This window comes from Microcebus murinus, chromosome 2 (assembly GCF_040939455.1).
Source record: "Microcebus murinus isolate Inina chromosome 2, M.murinus_Inina_mat1.0, whole genome shotgun sequence".
NCBI lineage: Eukaryota > Metazoa > Chordata > Mammalia > Primates > Cheirogaleidae > Microcebus > Microcebus murinus.
In genome coordinates, this window is record NC_134105.1 from 100,476,447 (window position 1) to 100,499,021 (window position 22,575).

Here is a 22,575-nt window from a genome sequence, read left to right on the forward strand (position 1 = left end):
GCTGTGTAACTTTCTTAGAGCTTAGAAGCAACAGATAACTAATGCATAAATATCAAACACCCAGAATGATGAATATAAACTGTGGATCATAACCTCTGCAGATGTTTTCAAGAATCTTCCTTCAGTTCTGATCAGTTACAAGCAAACTCTCCACACATACGGGGAGCAATCTGTAGACAACTTTCTTTGGGAATAAGTAGAGCTATCTGAACGTAAATTGTGGTTCTCAATGCCATGCCTATGGATATTTTAATAGTATATTTAAAAGGCTGACCTTTTATCTCAAGTACTTATAACATCTTAAGAGACTGAGTTCTTTGTTTTACTTTGTGAAATGAGTTTTAATAAGAATATTGAAAATTTCTTCCATCTGAACAAAGTCAAATTATATTATTCCTCCCATGAAAAACATATTCTAAGAAATTGAAATAACTGAAAAGGGTAGGTTTGAAAAGTTGGCAAAGAAAGATGTTCATGTCCTAACTACTTTTTAATCAAGTGAGAAAAATAACTCTTTTCCTTGGGTGTAAGTACTGCCAAGGCATCCAATGTAAATTAAAAGATTCAAATTGCAAAGAAAATCCAACTCATTGGGAAATATTATTTCATGTTTTTGTTGTTGTTATTGTTTTTTCACAGCATAGAAGATGGACTTAATAAGGCTTGTCAATTCAGAAAAATATTAAGTCCACTGACTGAGCATATTTCACACTTACACCCAAAACATTTCTGAAACACACTGAAACCAAGTTTTTCAAGCACTTAGTCCTTGATTCTGACCCAGACTCTGTAATCTCAGAATATGATCAATTCCTTTCACTTTCTTGGTATCGATAGCTCAAAAGTCAAAAACATGGATTATGCCGCAATAGAGATGTCAACCTAAATTAAATGCCTGGCAAAACTTAAAAATGGAAAATGTAAATTTAGCATCTTTCTTATAGTTTTCCAGTTACCAAAAAGATATCTTCACTAATATGATGAAATGCTTTATTTACTATTTTTACCAAGATGCTGAAGAAACACCATTATTCTCTGTGGTCTTTCAAGTGATTCATGACATACAGTCACCTTTCAATGACTTTTAATCAAAGACAGGAATTACTATTAATAAATACAAAGTATTAAAATGTACAGATCCTCCTACCAAACTATCATTCGACTCAGGTTTAATCTCCTTTTACACCAAACTTTTAAATTAATTTCTCACAAGGAAAAAACTAAAACTGGAATTTTTTGCAATAAAGGATAGATGTACTACTCATAGGCTTGGATACTTAAAAATAATTATGCTGACATTCAATCCTTATTATATCTAAGGACATTTTCATTTCTTCTGAAAAACTGCCACATAAAAATGAGAATTTCAGAAATTAAAGGCCAGCACATAATGAACACAGTGCTATATCAAGAAAACTTGGACAGTAAATTGAGAACTGTATTAATACTATAACCAAGTGAAGGTGCAAATTCTCATCATGCTACAACTATGAGTCTCTAAATCAAGATGCAGTGGTTCTAGGCCAGGCGCAGTGGCTCACGCCTGTAATCCTAGCACTCTGGGAGGCTGAGGCAGGCGGATCACTCAAAGACAGGAGTTCAAAACCAGCCTGAGCAAGAGTGAGACCCCATCTCTACTAAGAAAGAAATTAGCCAAACAACTAAAAATAGAAAAAATTAGCCGGGCATGGTGGCACATGCCTGTAGTCCCAGGAGGCTGAGGAAGGAGGATCACTTGAGCCCAGGAGTTTGAGGTTGTTGTGAGCTAGCCTGACCTGACGCCATGGCACTCTAGCCCTGGCAACAGCATGAGACTCTGTCTCAAAAAATAAAAGTAAAAAAAGATGCAGTGGTTCCTTTTCTCTTACTTTTAAAGAGATGTATATTTTAATTAAATAAATACAAAAGCAGTCACATATGTATCCATCATTCAGTTTCAAAAATTATCAACTCAAAACTGATATTTTTTCATCTATTCCCTCCCCTCCCCCCATATTATTTTGAAACAAATTCCTATCACATCATATTCACAAATATTTTGGTATGTAACTCTAAAAAACAAGGACTTTAAAAGATTATAGTAAAAAACAAAATAATAGTACCAATACATGCCTAAAAAATGGACAGCACCTTAAAATATCTAGTCACCATTCAAATTCTCCCAAATACCACACTTTTTTTAAAAAAAATTTTTTTTTTTTTGAGACAGTCTCACTTTGTTGCCCAGGCTACAGTGAGTGCCGTGGCGTCAGCCTAGCTCACAGCAACCTCAGTCTCCTGGGATCAAGCGATCCTACTGCCTCAGCCCCCCAAAGTAGCTGGGACTACAGGTATGTGCCACCATGCCCGGCTCATTTTTTTTGTATATATATTTTTTTAGTTGGTCAATTAATTTCTTTCTATTTTTAGTAGACGGCGTCTTGCTCAGGCTGGTTTCGAACTCCTGACCTCGAGCAATCTGCCTGCCTCGGCCTCCCAGAGTGCTAGGATTACAGGCGAGAGCTACCACGCCCGGCCAAAACTTCTTAAAATTTGTTTGAATTAGGATCCAAATAAGGTCCATAAATTTTGATTATTTGATAAATTTCTTAAGTCTCTTAATCTATATGTCTACCTTCATCTTTAATTTTTCCCTTGCAATTGATTTTTTAAAGGACCAGTGACCTCCTGTAGCTTCCTACAATCTGGATATTTTTGATCACGTATCCATGGCATTTAACACATGCCTCTCTGTCCTCTGTAGACCCTGAAAATTAACAGTTAGATTTAGAGCCTAGAGTAGATACAGGTTTAACTTTTGTCCCCCCAACACTCATCATCAAGGTGATATTTTCTTCTATCAGAAGGCATGCTCAATGCCTAGATCCACTCATTCTAAATCTAGCCTTCCTTCTTAATTTTATAAGTGGGAACATTTCTATGAAAAACAAAAACAAAAACCCATACCTACTATTTGGTTTCACAGTGGTACAGTTCATATAGAAAAAATCTTGATTCTTTCCATTTACCAGTTTTCAAAATGAGTTGGTTCAGTAACATTTCCCCAAAGTTACCAATAAACTTGTTCTTAAACTATCATTGTATCATAGATTTAAACATATATGATATGTTTTGATCCATGCAATTATCTTTACTGATACTCAAAATGTCCTACTTTGGCCACTGGGAACTTCTTCAGTTGGCTCCTAAGTCCTTCTGACACAACCCTAGTAGTGTTTGATAAACTCTTTGCTATCTCATAAATAAGATGTTCCAGGCTCATCTATTTTCTGCCCCAGACCTTGGACAAGACATTTCTCCAAGGAATGATACTGGTGGGGAATGATTTTGCAAGACCACAATAAAAGGCTAAGAGTCATGGTGTCAAACTCTTTATAGAAAATTTTTAAAAAGGCTAAAGGGCCTTCCTACTCATTTTAAATATAAAGTTACCTCCACACTAACTCCCAACCCATTAGTCAGCTATCTTCAACTTTGCACTTATGTTATCTGGCAGAAAAATTTCATATCCACAAATAATATTTGTCTTAAAGACCGAAAAAAATTCTTTGTACTGAATTTTTTACTTTAATTGTTTCAGTCTTGTGGGAACTTACATTTAATATTTATTAAACAACTCTCATTAGTTCCAATCTTATCCTATCCCAACTGTATGTATTCCTTCCTTGCCCCTAATAAAATGCCTAGATCATTTTCTTTATTCACAATTTATATATACTTAAGAACTTTTAAGGATGATATTAATGAAAGAACAAAGGTTAACAATGAAGACAAATTTAGCTTAATCAAGCCTTTTAAGCAAGTAATTTTTCTTTTTTTTTTATTTCAGCATATAACAGGGGTACAAATGTTTAGGTTACATATATTGCCCTTGCTACACCCAAGTCAGAGCTTCAAGCAAGTCCATCCCCCAGAGGGTGTGCACGGCTCCCATGAGGTATGTATATACCCATCCCCTCTTCCCCCCTCCCATCTGCCCGACACCCGATGAATGTTATTACTATATATGCACTTAAGTGTTGATCAGTTAATACCAATTTGATGGTGAGTACATGTGGTGCTTGTTTTTCCATTCTTGGGATACTTCACTTAGTAGAATGGGTTCCAGCTCTATCCTGGATAATACAAGAGGTGCTATATCACCATTGTTTTTTGTGGCTAAGTAAACTCCATGGTATACATATATATACACCACATTTTATTAATCCACTCACATATTGATGGGCATTTGAGTTGTTTCCTCATCTTTCCAATTGTAAATTGTGCTAGTAAGTAATTTTTAAAGACAGTCTTTTTGAGTGCCAGGATAGACAGATCACCTCAAAGATATCAAACAAAATTTCCAACTACTGCTAACAAAAACTTATGACAGGCCGGGCACAGTGGCTCATGCCTGTACTCCTAGCACTCTGGGAGGCCGAGGTGGGCGGACTGCTCCAGGTCAGGAGTTCAAAACCAGCCTGAGCAAGAGCGAGACCCCGTCTCTACTATAAATAGAAAGAAATTAATTGGCCAACTAATATATACAGAAAAAATTAGCCTGGCATGGTGGCGCATGCCTGTAGTCCCAGCTACTTGGGAGGCTGAGGCAGGATTACTTGAGCCCAGGAGTTTGAGGTTGCTGTGAGCTAGGCTGACGCCATGGCACTCACTCTAGCCTGAGCGACAAAACAAGACTCTGTCTCAAAAACAAACAAACAAACAAAAAAAAACTTATGACAGAGCTAATAAAGATCTTTCCTAAGCAAATATGAGTGTTAGGGGTTGGGGCCACAGGATAGAGATTTAGGTACAGCAAAAAGCCAACATCTTGACTTTCAAATGAAGAGCTCATTTCTACCTTCAATAAAACTTCCAATAGAGCTAAAAATTTCATCATATTCCAGTGTTCTCCAACACTTATCAGGCACAGCCCAAGCTGTGCAGTATATCTGCAGATGGGAGTTAATAGCTGTACACAGCTTATGTAAAGGGAAACCTAGTTCATAAAAGACACCATGAAGGAATTTTCACATATGCTGGATTTTATCCAGTTCAGTGGCATTCAAATGGGGTAATATGTACCCCTCGCCCCCCCCAAGGGCATCTGTCAATGTCTAGAGACATTTTTGATAGTCATAACTGGAATAGAGGTGGGGAGAGCTGCTACTGACATCTTATCTAGTGCATAACGGCTAGGGATGCTACTAAACATCCTATAACGCACAGGACAGTCTGGGAATTATCCGGCCCCAAATGTCAACAGTGCCAAGACTGAGAAACGCTGATCAAATGGAATACGTGTTCTGAGGAAGAAGAAAATTTTAAAAAATCATCCCACATTCTATACCTAAAGAACTATTATTTCTTTTTAAAATATTTATCCTCTCTGTAACACAGCAGAACAAGGTTCCTATGAATTGTATAAATGTTTACATCTTGTATAATAAAAACATTTTTATGAGATCCAGAGAGGTGGGAGGAGAAGGAAAAAAAAAAAGAAAATAACTACACCTAGCTTGTTTCACCCTGTAATCACCTATGAAACTTGATTTTATCTTCATATTCATCTGAAAACTTTTAGGCCACTGTTGTTCTTGCCCAAGTACACAGTTTCCCCTAATAAAAGTAGAGCATCATGTTAACCCTCTAAAATTATGGTTTTAACCTTCTAAAATTATGGTTTTATGGCTGTTTGTTACAATCAGTATTAGTAGTGAATAATTTTTGCAAAAATAATTTCCAAGTCCTTTTGTCTAATCCCCACTTCTAAAATTTTCTAGTTGTGGCCCCTTTACAATTCCTCTATGGGTTGCTTTACTACATATATCAACTCTTCTTGCTTCTTCAACTCTTCAACTTCCAAATCATTTTTGCAGAGAGTAGTGAACCAAAATAACAAAATGCAAACCTATTTCTATATTCTTTCTCAAAGTCTTATTGCTATGCTTAAATTCAAAGCTATACACAGCAGTAACTCCATTATCTCAAGAGCCATAGGTTAAGTTTAAATAGAAAAATTAACCAAAAATACAAACTATTGACTAATAATCCATGTTAATCATCATTGTTTGGTCTGTGGCTTAGTCTTCTGTTAAAAAAAAAAAGCCCAAAATACTTATGAAGTATTACTGACACTATTGTTTAACCTTAATCAAATCAAACATTTAAATTTAACTTCAGGTTACAGGAAATACAGCAATAGGCTGGGTGTGGTGGCTCACACCTGTAATCCCAGAACTTTGTGAGGCTGAGGTAGGAATATCACTTGAAGCTAGGAGTTTGAGACCACCTGGGCAGCACAGCGAGATTCTATCTCTTAAAAAAAAAAAAAAAATTAGCTGGGCGTGGTGTTAGTGCCTATAGTCCCAGCTACTTGGGAGGCTGGGGCAGGAGTATTGCTCGAACCCAGGTCAAGGCTGCAGTGAGCTATGATCACACCACTGCACTCCCAGCCTAGGAGACAGAGCAAGATCCTGTTTCTTAAAAAAAACAAAACCAAAAAGAAATACAGCAGTAGAAGAACAAACTAGGGCCGGGCACAGTGGCTCACGCCTGTAATCCTAGCACTCTGGGAGGCCGAGGCGGGCGGATTGCTCAAGATCAGGAGTTCAAAACCAGCCTGAGCGAGACCCTGTCTCTACTATAAAAAAATAGAAAGAAATTAATTGGCTAACTAATATATATATAAAAAATTAGCCAGGCATGGTGGCACGTGCCTGTAGTCCCAGCTACTTGGGAGGCTGAGGCAGGAGGATTGCTTGAGCCCAGGAGTTTGAGGTTGCTGTGAGCTAGGCTGACGCCACAGCACTCACTCTAGCCTGGGCAACAAAGCGAGACTGTCTCAAAAAAAAAAAAAAAAAAGAACAAAGTAAGTACCACCAAAAAGAAATAATGAGATAAATCCAGAAGGTGGGACATTCTAGAAGGAAATAAACAGATAAATGTAGAATATGGAACATTCTATAGTCTCTTTAAAAGTATCAATGTCTTTCCATCATACACACACACCAAGAAAACTATACTAGATTAAAAGAAAACTAAAGAGACATAATCAAATGCTACATGTGAACTTTTTTGGATTCTGGTTCACAAAAATATCTATAAAAGACATTTTGGGGACAACTGGAACATCTGAATGCAGATCAGATACTTGACAATATTCAGGAATTATTTTTAATTTTCTCACAAAGGATAATGGTATTATATTCATGTAGGAGAATTATTTATTCTCAGTAAATGCATTAAATATTTAGTGGAAATGTCCTGAGTGTCACTTCCAAGGGGTTCACCAAATACATAGATATTTTGGCATTTTCTCGTAGATACCAGTATGCCGAGCTTTAAAATATATTTGGCACATGTAGCCAGGCACAGTGGCTCACGCCTATAATCCTAGCATTCTGGGAGGCCGAGGTGGGAGGATTGCTTGAGCTCAGGAGTTTGAGACCAGCCTGAGCAAGAGCAAGACCCCGCCCCGCCTCTACTACAAAATGAAATAAATTAGCCAAACAACTAAAAATAGAAAAAACCAGCCTGGCGCGGTGGTGCATGCCTATAGTCCCAGCTACTCAGGAGGCTGAGGCAGGAGCATCACTAGAGCCCAGGAGTTTGAGGATGCTGTGAGCTAGCCTAACGCCACGGCACTCTAGCCCAGGCAACAGAGCAAGACTCTGTCTCTAAATAAATAAATAAGATAAAATAAAATAAATTTGGCACATGTCAAAACATCAAAAATAATTCTGTCTAGGTGGTGGGTTCATTGTAGTTGTTCCCTGTAGTATTCTTTCCCTCTTTTTTTTACATGCATGAAATTTTCTTAATAAAAAGTTAGGGTCTGGGAGGCCAAGGCAGGCAGATCGTTTGAGCTCAAGAGTTCAAGATCAGCCTGAACAAGAGCAAGACTACATCTCTACCAAAAACAGAAAAAATTGGCTGGGCATGGCGGCACATGTCTGTAGTCCCAGCTACTCAGGAGGCTGAGGCAGAAGGATTGCTTGAGCCCAGGAGTTTGAGGTTGCTGTGAGCTAGACTGACACCATGGCACTCTAGCCGGGGCAACACAGTGAGATTCTGTCTCAAAAAAATAAAAAAATAAAAAGTTGGGGAGGTGGAACTACCTACTTACCTTAGCTGTGTGATATTCTGTACTGCTGTATTCTGCCATTACCTTTTTGCCATTTACCAAATATCTGGTAGTCTTGTTGGCTGTATTTCCTATTAACCTGTTTCTATTTCTAGGCGCAACTGTCATGTAGCTTATATATACACATTTCTTTCTTCTTCTTCTTTTTTCTTTTTTGTTGTTGAGACAGAGTCTCACTCCACTGCCCTGGGTAGAGTGCAGTGGCGTCATCATAGCTCACTGCAACCTCCAACTCCTGAGCTCAAGCAATCCCTCTGACTCAGCCTCCAGGGTAACTGGGATTACAGTTACATGCTGAAACGTTCAGCTGTTTTTTGTTTGTTTTTTTTCCCCTTTCTTTTTGGTAGAGATGGGGTCTCTCTCACTCTTGCTCAGGCTGGTCTCAAACTCCTGAGCTCAAGCAATCCTCCTGCCTCAGCCTTCCAGAATGCTAGGATTACAGGCGTGAGCCGCCATGCTTGGCCACAATTCTTAAGTTATAGCACAATAAACAATATAAGAAATAATAAATGAATCTAAGGTGGAATATATAGGTTACCAAGGAGGTACTGTGAGATGAGATGAACATTACTTTCTCCCATTAATCTATCATTTGCCATCTTGGTAACTTAGTTGGTTTCTATATCTTATAGTAGTAATTATACTGATAATATAATTTTGTGTACCAAATAGGTTTTACTTAACACTGCAGCTCACACAAGACTTTCAGCAATACCAATAGTCTCTTGCCTGTGGCACTCATCCTTCCATTTATAATGTGGGGGTACCAGAGACACATCTTTCTAGGGGGAAGGGAATATCTTAAATGCTAGCAAATATGCTAGTCTACTTTATAGTCAGGCCCTACATATTCAGCTAATCAGTAGAAGTCTACATACTTGAAAGGGCAAGATATAAATATATCCTTTAAAACAATCTATTAAAAGCAGCAAAAAGAATCCTGCAGATACACCTGTCTACTTTTGAGATATTTAATGGGCAGCAAATGTTCACCTATCTTCATCTCAAATAAAATTAGAAAAAGATCTGTTTTCTACCACAACTCTCCCCAGACACATTTGGTTCCTGAAGCTTTGAATTCCTTTAATTTGTATGGTTCTTTCATAACTCTAATGTAAATTTCAGGAATGAAGAATTCAGTATTTAACATTTTCAATTCAATGCTAGTACATACCTGCTCAAAAATCAAAATAAAAACGGAACATTTGGAACAGGAAAAATGTTTTTTTAAAAAACAAAAATTTTAAGAATACCACTCTCTCGTTCCAGGGTGAAAAATAAACAATGATAATCCTCAAAACAACTGGTATTTATGTTTTCAAGTTACCTCAATTTTTGGCTTTAAAAAGGATTAATTCCAAAAAACCTTTAGGGCTGAATATTTAATCTGACTATAAAACTAATTATAGTTAAATATGTAGTAAGCAGCTTTTATTTATCCAGTCTTTTGCATGGCCCATTTTGTCCCTCACAACGTCTGTTATATACAAATGTTATATACTTTGTATATAACAGTCATATGGATTTTTACAGTCTTAATCTAACATTCCCAAACTCAAAACATTTTCCATTTGACACCAAATCCTGTATCTAGAATCACACAAATATTAGTTGTGTGCTCTTTATTTCTATCCCCTCAATTTCATTTTACTCTGTTAACACCTAGCAATAAGTTAGTCTCTCCCTTTTGCTCTTCTCCCCTTAGTTACACTCTAAAATGTTTTTGTGGATATGGCTTACTTATCACAAACCCGAAAACCAAAGAAACTATCAAAGTCTTACCATATTGGTATTATGACCAAGGCATCAACCAGCTCTAGGGTTTGCAATTTAAATCAGGAATCTCCACCTTCAACAAAAATTAATTAAAAGGACATCAGGCTGGGCACGGTGGCTCACACCTGTAATCCTAATACTCTGAGAGGCCGAGGCGGGATGACTGCTCAATGCTACTTCGAGGTCAGGAGTTCAAAACCAGCCTGAGCAAGAGCAAGATCCTGTCTCTATTATAAATAGAAAGAAATTAATTGGCCAACTAATATATATAGAAAAAAATTAGCCAGGCATGGTGGCACATGCCTATAGTCCCAGCTACTCGGGAGGCTGAGGCAGCAGGATTGCTTGAGCCCAGGAGTCTGAGGTTGCTGTGAGCTAGGCTGATGCCACGGCACTCACTCTAGCCTGGGCAACAAAGTGAGACTCTGTCTTAAAAAAAAAAAAAAAAAAAAAAAAAAAAAGGACATCATATGGAGAATAAAGACTGAAACATTATCTGGAAATATATTTTATTTAATTGTGATATGCTAAGCATTGTTATGTACTTTACATTATCTCAATGAACTCTCACAACAATTTTATGTCTCAAGGATTACATTTTACAGATAAGGTCAAAACAGAGATTTAGAAAGACCAAGGATACAGGTAGTAAGTATCCCAGCCAGGATTCAACCTAAGCTTTTTTGCTCTACAACTCTTCCCCAAGTCACTGCTTCTTCCATCAAAACCAACTAACATTTGTAAATTCTCTTTAAGTTCCTAAGTGGAGGCAGATTTGGAAGATCTACAGAGAAGCATAAGACAGATCTAATGATTTTCAAACTTTTGGTCTCTAAAAATTATTGAGGACCCCAAAGATCTTTTACCTATATGAGTTTTATCTTTGGATATTTACCACATTAGAAATTAAAACAAAAATTTTTAATATTTATCAACATATTCAAAAACAACAAATCCATTACATGTTAACATAAATAACATTTTCAATTAAAAAAATACTATTTTGGGGGGGAGGGGATGGGCAAAAACCTACTTAACCAGTATAATGAACACTATCTGGATGACGGGCACACTTACAATCCTGACACAAGCATAACAAAAGTGATCCATGTAACCAAAACCATTTGTAACCCCATAATATTGTGAAATAATTTTAAAAACTGGCCCTGCACAGCGGCTCACGGATTGCTTGAGGTCAGGAGTTCAAGACCAGCCTGAGCAAGAGCGAGACCCCGTCTCCACTAAAAATAGAAAAAAATTAGCCAACTACAAATATATAGAAAAAATTAGCCAGGCATGGTAGCGCATGCCTGTAGTCCCCGCTATTCAAGAGGCTGAGGAAGAAGGATTGCTTAAGTCCAGGAGTTTGAGGTTGCTGTGAGCTAGGCTGACACCATGGCACTCTAGCCCAGGCAACAGAGCGAGATTCTGTCTCCAAAATAAATAAATAAAATTAAAAAATACTATTATACCCCCAAATAGTGAGAAAAGTAACATTATTTTACATTTTTGCAAATCTCTTTTACGCCTACTTTAACAGAAGATGGCTGGATTCTCACAGCCGCTTTGACATTTAGTCTGTTACTATATGTTGTTTTGGTTAAGTACATAATGAAACTCTGGCCTTGAATAGATAGTAGGAAAAGGAAGAAGTATTTTAATAACTCTTTAGATAACAGGATATTGATAAATATTAAAACTCAACAAATGGTAGTTTCTTGAAGGACAGTATCATCTTAGAATTTGAAACCATATCAATGCACTTTTTGTACTGTTACATTAAAATTCATTGGTGTACCTTGTATTTTGAAATGATCATGATTTGCACGCTCATGCATTGGTCATTTGGAAAATATAAATTTACAGAGTTATGCACATTTTCCAAATGACACAATTCATTATGCAATATTTTTAAAAATCACAATCATTAACCACTGATATTAAAGTCTTTTAAGTTCTAGGAAGCTGTCAAACTCAAGCTGTCAACTTTTTAAAAATCCTAATTTTCACACAAATTTCATCATTGGTAACAAAACTGCCAACTGTTTTCCTAGAAGTGACAAGCTCACTTTATTCATTTTCAAAAAAAATCCTCTAAACACTGAAGTATGAAAAACTGTAGTTTGTCAGTTCTTTCAAGCAAAAATGCCATTCTATGAAACAAGCAGCTCACAACTCAATCTCACAAATGCTTTCTCCCATGACAACAATCAATCCTCAATAGGCAGCATAAATGCTTTATGCATGCTTCTCATTTTATCAGACACTTCAAAATTAAAAAGATATGTACACAAAAAGCTGATGTTTAGTATTAACAATTTTTACTGCTTCATCAAGGGCATTCTCAATTAAGTAGTTTGATGTCACTGCCTTGCTTTGTGCTAAGGCACCACCAACAGTTTTACCTGGCATTGCTTTTGAACCATCAATATAAATGTCAGTGAAAAAAATACATTGCATCTTACTATTATTTCAAAAACAGTTATGCCTTTGAGGGGCTTCCCTGAAAAGGTTGTGCAGGAATTCCCAGAGGTGATCTCTCCACACTCTGAGAACTGCTTTCCTAGATTACACCACTAGTTCAAGAAGGGAGTGGAAACGCTAACAAAATCCTGTTCATTCCAAGAGTCCGTTCTGTTAGCTCCTTTAGTTTGACATACATCACCAACATAGCTCTCTGGAATGGGGAAGAAAATCAAGGGCATAGAGCCACATGTAATTCTGTTTTAACATTATATTTTGAGCACTTTTACGTTAGACCAATAATTCAACGTGGTGGTAACATTAATCAGTCTCAGCTGAAAGATCGCTCATTAAAAATACAGAGATGACACCCCCCAATCCAAAGAAATTTTAGGCATGAGGCCTCCAAAACCGCAAATTTAACAATCTCCAAGGTACTTTTTATGCACCCTGAAGTTAAGAACGATTGTGCTAAGTAAATAGTTCGAAATCAGAGTCCAAGCTTGTAGTCCCAGAATACAGGGGTTCGAAATTCATTGTTCACCAAGAAGCAGCCCTCCCCACTCCTTCGTTTCCCTTTCATCTAGTTGGGAAAATTCCTTTAGAAGTAAAACTCCATTTTTATGGAGTTTTGAGCTGTGGTGGGAGGTGTCTAAAAGAGTGTACAGGTATGGGCTACCATCTGCACCAAGACGGTGGCTGTTCTGAAATAGTACAACAGCATCAAAATTTCCATCTCAAAAATAAGAGTGGGCCAAATGACTTCGAAGACTCTTCAGCTCTACCTTTTTCTGAGCTAAGAATGTCTAAGACAAATGAGGTAAGAAATGTCCAGGACTATTAACAGTTTGAGGGAATCCCATGTATGGCGAGAAAGGAAATCAGGACAACACGCAGAGAGGAAGGAAAGCAGGTGGATCAATGACTTTACTCCTGTTCAGTAGGTACTAAGAATCTACACAAAATAGTCCCTGAGATAAACATGGCGCCCACCGCGGCAGGACATAATCACCAGAAAATAAAGATTCTCCGCCCCATCCCATTTTATAAATCACGGCGCCATCCCTGAAAAAATTTGGGTGCCGAGGGAGAAGACTTTGTAAACTAGCTGCAGTGCACCACGGTTTAGGATGTACTATTAGACTGAGTAGGGATTACATAACACAAGGGATCAGCTAAATACTCATTTTCCTCCTCCCGCTCAAAAAGAGCTCTCCACTCCTTCCCGAGCGGGGGTGGGGGAGAACAGAGAGCCCCCACCCCCAGGGGACCCTTACTCCGCAGCCCCTCCCGCCGCCGCCCGCCCCCTTCCCGGCGCGGCCTCGCCCCCTCGCCGCCGCCCGCGCCCCCGCCCCTTCCCCAGCGGGCCACCGCCCGCGCCCGCGCCGCCCACTCCTCCGAGACGCCTCGCGCCGGGCGTGCGTGTGGACGTCGGGCTGTGTGCGGGGCCGTGGGGCGCGAGTGCGCGCGCGCGCGCCGCGGCGGGCGCCGGGGGGCGGGGGTGGCCGGCCAGCCGGCAGGCAGGGGCCTCCGCCGCCGGCCCGTCGCCCGGCTCCCGAGGCCCGGGGCGCACGCACACACACACACACACACACACACACACACGCGCGCGCGCTCGCGCGCCGCACCCCACGGCCACCACTGCCGCGGGCCGCGTCGCCACTCGCGGTGGGCGGGGGCGCGCGCCATGGGCCCCCCGCCCCCACCCTCGCGTGCACCCGCCCCATCCCCCTCTCATTGTCTAGCCTCGGAACGCCTCGCCAAGCGAAAAGATAACGGAACCCCCGGGAGAAGGGGGTGGGGAGAGAAGGCTCGCTCGCTCACTCACCTCCCGTGGTCGTCGCCGCCGGTAGTCTGACCCGAGGAAGGCGCCGTCGCCTTAAAGGGACCTTGCACCCGGCGCCGGCAGAAGGGGGTGGGAGCAGGGGAGGGGACGGGGGCTCGGGGGGAGACGAATAAGAGGGAACCGTTGAAAGCTCGTCTCCCCAAGGGTGAAAGGAAGCCTCCCTCGGGTTCGAGTGATTTGGGGTGGATTTTTTTCCCGAGGGGGGCGGGGGGGGCCCCGAGGGAGGGGGGTGGGGGGGCCAAGGAATGCGGCTCCGTGTACGGGAGCTGGCGCGGGGGAGAGAGACGCCGACTCCCCCCACCGACCCTCTCGCCCCGCGGAGGGATACGACTCGTCACTTCCGCCCTCCCCCTTTCATGGCCTTTCAATTGGTTGGAGCCCGTGGCACGTCATGGGCTCATCCAAACCGCTGCCCGGGCTTCTTTTCTAGAAAGTCAAGTTTGGCTGGGCCTGCAAATAAATAAATAAAGAAAAACATTTTTTTGATTAAAAAAAGAATAATTAGCTTCAGAAGCAATGTCTAAATTTTGGTCAGAAAAATGGAACTCCCAAAGAAAACATTCCCCAATTTACTTGTCTAGACTTTTAAGGGACATTTTGGGAGTCTCCCCCACTTTGCACCCAAGGCTTATACCCAACCAAGAGGGGAACTTCATGCCACAAGCCAAATGGTGAGGCCCAATGGCACCAACAACTGTCATTGGAATAGAGTGCAAAAGGGCACTCAGTCTTCCTCAAGAGACACTTGGCCAAGTAGCCTATTGGTAGTGGCCTTGGGTAAGTGAAGAACTTTTAAAAACCATTTTTACTCTCAAGGTTTTCTGGATTCTGGAAAGAAGTTGCATATGATTGTTTATCACGGTGATTCTAAGTGGGGACGGAGACTGCTTTGATACCATTGTGAACAGATTGAGCAAAGATCCCCCCAATTCTAAGCAACCACAGACTCCACATCCATATGCTTTTTGCTCCAGTCAAAGCTGAGATGGCTTGGTCCAAATAAGTTAATTAGTCCATTCAAGATCATCCACCTGTTATTTTTCCCCAAACACAAACTAATCTCTTCTCCAGGTAACTGAGAAATTTTGTCCTTTATTGCCTCCCAAGATGATAAAATTTTAATATTTTCCTTGAATATTTGAGAATGTTTGCTCTTTGATTAATACATATATTTGCTCCAAACCAAATGCTATATTGAGGTACTTGGTGCAAGAATGGGGGAATCAGAATCATACTTATTCTTTCTATTTATATACATACTCCTTTAAAACCACCAGACTATGAAAATAGGGAAAGTAGACATTCCAAATTGTACACACCTGTATATGTGTACATATGCACACGTACCCACACATACTGCCACCACCCATTTTCATTCCATTTCATCCCAAAACCATATGGGTGATTGCAACTAGTCATTCTTAGGAAGAACTTCATCATTTGAATTGGAAGAATCACTAATCCTTGTGAAAATACTTTTGAAGCCTTTCCAGACCTAATCTGGAAAAACCCATGGTAAGATTATGAGATTAAGCAACAAAGTACAAATTGTACACAAAACTCCAATCTTATTTTATACTGTCCTGCAATAATTACTATGATTAATCATATATATTATATATGTTATGTATGTTATTTACCTCTGAAATATTCCAACATATTTTCCCATGCTCTACGTGCTAATTTATGCTCTCAGCCAATGAGGTCTCACCCAGAAGATTGCCATGTACTGTTCGATCAGTAACCACTAGCACACTATATTGAAAATGCATTGTGCATCCATTCATTTATTCTACAAATATTTATTGAGTACTTGTTATGTTCCAGGCACTGTTTTAGGTGTTCAGAGTACAGCAACAAAGAAACAAAATCCCTGAACTTGTGGGATTTACACTCTATAAGGGAAGAGACATAAAATATACATTAACAAATTGTTAAATAACAAAGGGCCCCAACACTTACTGGCTTAAAACAACAATTTTATTATCTCTCATGGTTCTGGGAGGTGACTAGGCTACTGAACAGGTTCTCAATTGGAGTTTCTTATGCAGTGGCTGCCACTAAAGTCATTTCAAAAGTTTCCTTACGTTTCTGGAAGTTGAGGTTGACTATTGGCTTAGACTGCAGCTGGGGCTGTTAGCCAGAATATTTACAAGTGACCTCTCCATATGGCCCAGGCTTCCTCATATCATAGAGGCTAAGCTCTAAGATCCTATGCCCCAAGGAGACAAGACAGAGATTGTATGGCTTTTCGTGACCTAGTCTCAGAGGTCACATAGCATCACTTCCATTACACTTACAGGCCCACCTTGATTCAAGGGGGTTGGGGAACATAGACCCTCACATCTCCAAGGGAATGGCGGAAATGTCACATGATAAGAAAGTGTGTGGAATAGGAAGTCTTGCTGTGGCCATCTTGGAAAATGCAATATGCCACACATTTATAAATATATGAGATAGTGGTAGGTCCTATGGAAAGGAAAAGGAAGAATAGGGGGAATTGGGAGTGTGGTGCAAGGGTGGGGAAGGGGAAGTTACTATTTTATGTGGAATGGTTGGAGAAGGCCTTGTCATTAAGGTGACATTTGTGCAAAGACCCGAAGAAAGTGAAGCAAAGCTTAGATTTTACTAGTAGTGAAAGCAAAGCTGCTGGAGGATTTAGATAGAGCCAAGTAGTGACACAGCCTGACTGACATTTCGAAAGGATCACTGTGGCTGCTTGTGGAGAATAACTGGCAGGGGCAAGGGCAGATGCAGGGAGACCAGTTAGGAGGCGATGGCAATAATCCAGGTGAGAGATGACAGCAGCTTGGACCAGATGGGAGTTGTGAAGCTGCTGCTTCAGCTGATTGAGCTCTGCGGTGTGTTGTTTACTCCCCTGGAACCTATTTACCTGTCATTTAGTTTGTGCCTCGGGAGACAGTTTTGACCCATAATGGCTAACAAAATGAGTGATGGTGCTATACCTGCCACAAAGAAATAAAGGAAGGCTATTATGCTGAATGTAAAAATGGGAGTTTTGCAGGGTCTGGAGGCACCTTTGAGGAAATGGGTGAAGAAACAGAGGCTAAAGATCAACAGGCAATTAGGGAATGGAGTAAGTCTTTTGACATCATAAAAGGCATCCTAACTATGCCACAGTGGAGAGAACTGATGAACTGTTGAAGGACTGATCACTGGAAGAAATGATGGGCAAAGGCATTTTATAACTTCAGAGGATTTGAAAAAAAACTATGCCACCTTACAACACTGGTACAGCATTTCAAAAGGGATGAAACAATTAAGCACTCCTATTTCCAGAAATATATTGCCTGTGCAAAAGAGATGGAATGCTCATATTAATTTGGACAGTGTTGGAACATTTTGCTGTCATCAGCTAACACACAGGTTTCCAGAGTGAAGCAATAGAACCGATAGCTTTGGTCTCTCCTGAACCATCTTTTTTTTTTTTTTAAAGCCAGTCAAATTTAGCAGTGGGGGGTTGAATACCAACTTTAGTGACACTAATGTTAATAAGTTCTGATAACCCACTACCATTGCACCAGCCAGTCTCCTTAACCATCTTGATAGTGGTTTGAACCATCTTGATAATGATGGGAAACCAAAGCGATAGAACAAATAACCTAAATCAAATTCTTAGAAATCAATTCACATGTGCCTCTATAACATACTGGGGAGGAGTCTGAAAGCCAATCCAGTTTGATATATGGAAGAAATTGGACCTTAGTAGTGGTACCCCTAAAAATGAGCCCAGACCTCAGTAGCCAACTTAGACAAATTGAATTCTTTCCATATGGATTTCTAACAAAGAAAGTCAAGGCCAGCCGTAGTGGCTCACACCTGTAATCCTAGCACTCTGGGAGGCCAAGGTGGGAGGATCGCTCAAGGTCAGGAGTTCAAAACCAGCCTGAGCAAAAGCTAGACCCTGTCTCTACTAAAAATAAAAAGAAATTAATTGGACAACTAAAAATATATAGAAAAAATTAGCTGGGCATGGTGGCACATGCCTGTAGTCCCAGCTACTCGGGAGGCTGAGGCAGAAGAATCGCTTGAGCCCAGGAGTTTGAGGTTGCTGTGAGCTAGGCTGACTCCACGGCATTCTAGCCTGGGGAACAGAGTGAGACTCTGTCTCAAAAAAAAAAAAAAAAAAAGTCAAAGGTTAATGGAAGTCCCAAGCTGAGCTTTTCACAGTTAGGTAGCAGGAAAGTGTTTCTTTTCTATAGTTTATGGAAACACTTATTTGCTTCCTTGGCTTATGGTTTCTGCCATGAGTTGAAAATTGGAACCGCCTGTAACTTAGAAAATGTCAAGGGAGGGAGACAAATGATTTCAATATGTCTTCAAAAGAAGTGAGTCATGGATGCCCTCTTTAGTATCATTTTGCTAATATACAGACTCAATTACTTATCACTCAGGTCCAGTGTGAGGTTGATCAGTATGTGCTGGGGTGGGGAGTGGGAAGGATCACATTGTAGGGTCAGTCCAGACAGAAATCAACTTCATGGGGGACAATGTCAGGTTGCTTTAAAAAATGGGCATCCCACCCTCTATAACACTCACTCAGGGTGGTTGAAGCTGGGAACTCAAAGAGAGTTACTCGTTTTGGAAAATGTAAGAGAGAGAAAAACAGTGGAGAAATTTTTGCGATCTAAGCAGCTCCCAGATATTAAAATTCAGAGCTGATTGCACTAAGCCTGGAAGTTGAGAGAAGTTACCAGGCCAGGCGCAGTGGTTTATGCCTATAATCCCAGAACTTTGGGAGTCTGAGGCAATAGGATCACTTGAGGCCAGGAGTTTGAGGCCAGCCTGGGCAGCAAAGTGAGACCTCATCTCTACAAAAAATAAAAAATTAGCCAGGTGTGGTGGTGCAAGTCTGTAGTCTCAGCTACTCAGAAGTCTGAGGCAGAAGGATTGCTTGAGCCCAGGAGTTTGAGGCTGCAGTGAGCTATGATCATGCCACTGCACTCCAGCCTGGGCAATAGACCCTATCTTTAAAAAAAAAAAAAAAAAAAGTGGAAAGGAGAATACTGAAATGCCCAACTTGACATGGAAATTGTCATGAAATAAAGGGCAAGTGGAGAAAAACTTAGGGGAACTTAGAAGCTACAGCCAGATTTTATTTAGGAATATTATTTGCTACCTCTTTATGTTTGGAAGAGCTGGGGACTTTCCTAGAGACACAGAGGTGAGAAAAATCCTGAGGAAGTTTTCAGACTGGGTTTCTAAAAGAAGAAAAGTTCCTCATTAGCTTTCAACAAGAAGCAATTACAGTCTCTGCCTTCAAAATATATTTTGTAAGAAATGCATGAGCAGCAACTTCATCAGTCATCAAGACTTCACTGTGAGTTGCTGCATGATTTCATAGGAGATAGTGATTTAATTTTACTTTGAATTAAATTTATATTATTTAAGAGACACCCAGAAGCAAAGTTATACTTGTTTCATCTAGGTTGTGGCTATGGAGTTGACCAGGTATGATTATCAAGTAATTAAATTGATTCCATAAAGCTATATGGAAAAATGAATTGGATTATTTTATAGACATGCTTGATATGTAGCTTGTTCATTATAATGGATTGCAGAATGAAATGTAATTAAAAGTTCCTTTTCTTCTCTAGGGTACATTCTTTTTTATTTAGAAATGTTTGTATTTTATTACAGTCATGGATAATTTTCAGAATGCAACTGTGGACAGTAAATAACTTACCAATTCACTTTTTTGAAGGACACGAGAGTTAATATCATGTTTTACAGATGAAAAAAGTGAGGTATCCTTCAGAATTAAGCTTTAAAGGATTTCTGGTATAGATAAGTGGTCAGATCCTTTTGGGTTTTCTCTTATTGTTGAGTATATACAATAGGGTTTATAGGTGGCAACGAGGCTATCTCCTATGGCAGCCAAAGGTCCACTTTTGATGCCTTTTCTGTTGCCTGAAACATAAATGTTCTAAAATCTAAATATGTGAAAGTGCCAAGATTCACCAATTTAAAAATAATTTAATAGGAGTAAAATGATTTAACCTTCATTCATCCAAGAGATAATTCTCCTTTCTAAGCTTGCATGTAAATACAGCCATGAGTATGAGTGATGTGCATCAGGTGTGAATATGAGTTTCCTCTTTCCTATGCACCTTGCTTCCTGGCAGGCTCTGAGCTCTGCTTCTCCTATTCAGAAACTTTATTCCTAGCCTTGAAAAGTCAATCTTAACCTTTTCAGCATTGGGAGCCCTTTGAAAATCTCTATAGATGTTGTGGATTATCTCCTCCTGAAAAACGCACACTTGTATATATGCACAAAATTTTGCAAATACTTTCAGACTTGAATTCTGCTCATGGGCCTGTCATGAACTGCAGGAAAAAAAACCTCAGACCTTGGGCTCATTAGACAAGATGCTTCATTCCCTGTCTTCCCAGAGAAATGATATATTAATTTCTCAATAATAATATGAACACATGTGCCCAAAGAACTAGAGATTCTTCTCACTCTAACAAGTGGCTTATTATTATTATTACTATTTTTTTTTTGAGACAGAGTCTCGCTTTGTTGCCCAGGCTAGAGTGAGTGCGGTGGCATCAGCCTAGCTCACAGCAACCTCAAACTCCTGTGCTCAAGTGATCCTTCTGCCTCAGCCTCCCAAGTGGCTGGGACTACAGGCATGCGCCACCATGCCCGGCTAATTTTTTCTATATATATTAGTTGGCCAATTAATTTTTTTCTATTTATAGTAGAGACAGGTCTCACTCTTGCTCAGGCTGGTTTTGAACTCCTGACCTCGAGCAATCCTCTTGCCTCGGCCTCCCAGAGTGCTAGGATTACAGGCGTGAGCCACGGCGCCCGGCCTGTTATTACTGTTATTACTTTACTTCTTCCTTTTCCTTTGCCCAAGATGTTCTTCAACATCTAGGAAAGTCCAGGAACCTCCAAGGCCAAGAAGATAACCAGATGGTCTAACTACTTCAGCCAGTTCAGTTGATGTCATTGGCATTAAGGAGGTTATCTCAGTTTCTCCAACCATGTAAATATAGTGGCTCTCCTGGGATTCCTGGCCCTACTTCATTGACTGTGGCTCACTGAATATTCATGTGCTGTCATTTCCCAGCCTCCTTTGCAACTGCATTAGGGCCTCAAAATAGAGCCCTTGTAAATGGGAATGTAAGTACAAGTGGTGGGATACTTCTGGACCAGAGCATTTAAAGGTTGATGTGAGATGGTAGAACCTCAATATGGAAGCAGCCTTGATCCCTGAGTCACCCCATGGAGAGAGATGAACTACTGAGTTGTCCAGCATAGGTTGGATTTTACTAGAATAAAAACAACAAGAAAACCTTGATTGTGCTAAACCACTGTGATTACAGGATTAATTTGTTAACGCAGAATAGCCTAATACTGACTAATACATTGGTATAAAGATTGGACTAAAAGGCCAGGTGCAGTGGCTCATCCCTGTAATCCTAGCATTCTGGGAGGCCGAGGTGGAAGGATCACTTGAACTCAGGAGTTCAAGACCAGCCTTAGCAAGAGCAAGACCCCATGTCTATCAAAAGTACAAAAAAATTAGTTAGGTGTAGTGACATGGTGTTGCACACCTGTAGTCCCAGCCCCTTGGGCGGCTGAGGCAGGAGGATTGCTTGAGCCCAGGAGTTTAAAGTTGCAGTGAACTATGACAACACCACTGCACTCTACCCGGGCAACAGAGCAAGACTCTGTCTCAAAAAAAAAGATTAGACTGAAAAAACTAAAATATTCCCATTCTCAGGACACCTTTATGGGTAAGAATGGGAGACAGCATGGTGAACTGGATAGAGCCTGATATTACTCACATTACAGGGTTGTTATATTAGAGATAAAATATATGAAATGCCTAGGCCAATCTCTGTCTTATCATAGTTACTCCATAAATGGTAGCTTTTATTATTGGTTCTTAAGATATATCATGATATAAATATTTTATGGGGCATGACAAAATTTGACTATATTCATGGATGATAGTCTTCCTATTCTGATTTGTTCCCAGATTTCTTACCTTAAGGTATCTCTTCTAAATAGTTTGGAGTCTTGGGCTTGAGCATCTTTTATAAAATTGTTTGAGTTAATCACTTCCAAGAAATGAGTAGTGTATTTTCCTTAATAAGTCAAACATTTAGTAAAGGCCTTCTACTTCCTCCACATGTTAATTTAACAAAATAGCATAATAGGTAGGATAATATTGCCAAGTGCTAATTTGTGTAGTCCAGACAATTAAAGAATATGACACATAAAATGATGTTAAGTGTGTAAGGTAGACAGTACCTTCTGGAAGGAAAAAGGAAAAATTTATGCAGGATTGAGTCTTCAGAGAAAACTTCTTGAAAGGAGTGGGCTTTG

At 40.0% G+C, this 22,575-nt stretch overlaps 1 protein-coding gene across 3 annotated transcripts in view; it reads right to left on the reverse strand.

Annotated features, from left to right (window-relative positions):
- The window catches only part of POGZ (pogo transposable element derived with ZNF domain), a 59,549-nt gene extending 45,011 nt beyond the window's left edge, over positions 1–14,538 (reverse strand). The window contains exon 1 of one of the 3 annotated variants that reach the window (XM_012767587.3): positions 14,193–14,538. The gene's annotated coding sequence lies outside the window, so the exon portion shown is untranslated. The remainder of the gene's footprint in view (positions 1–14,192) is intronic. The other 2 variants (XM_012767591.2, XM_012767590.3) reach the window with 2 other exon arrangements.
- Positions 14,539–22,575: the final 8,037 nt, after the last annotated feature.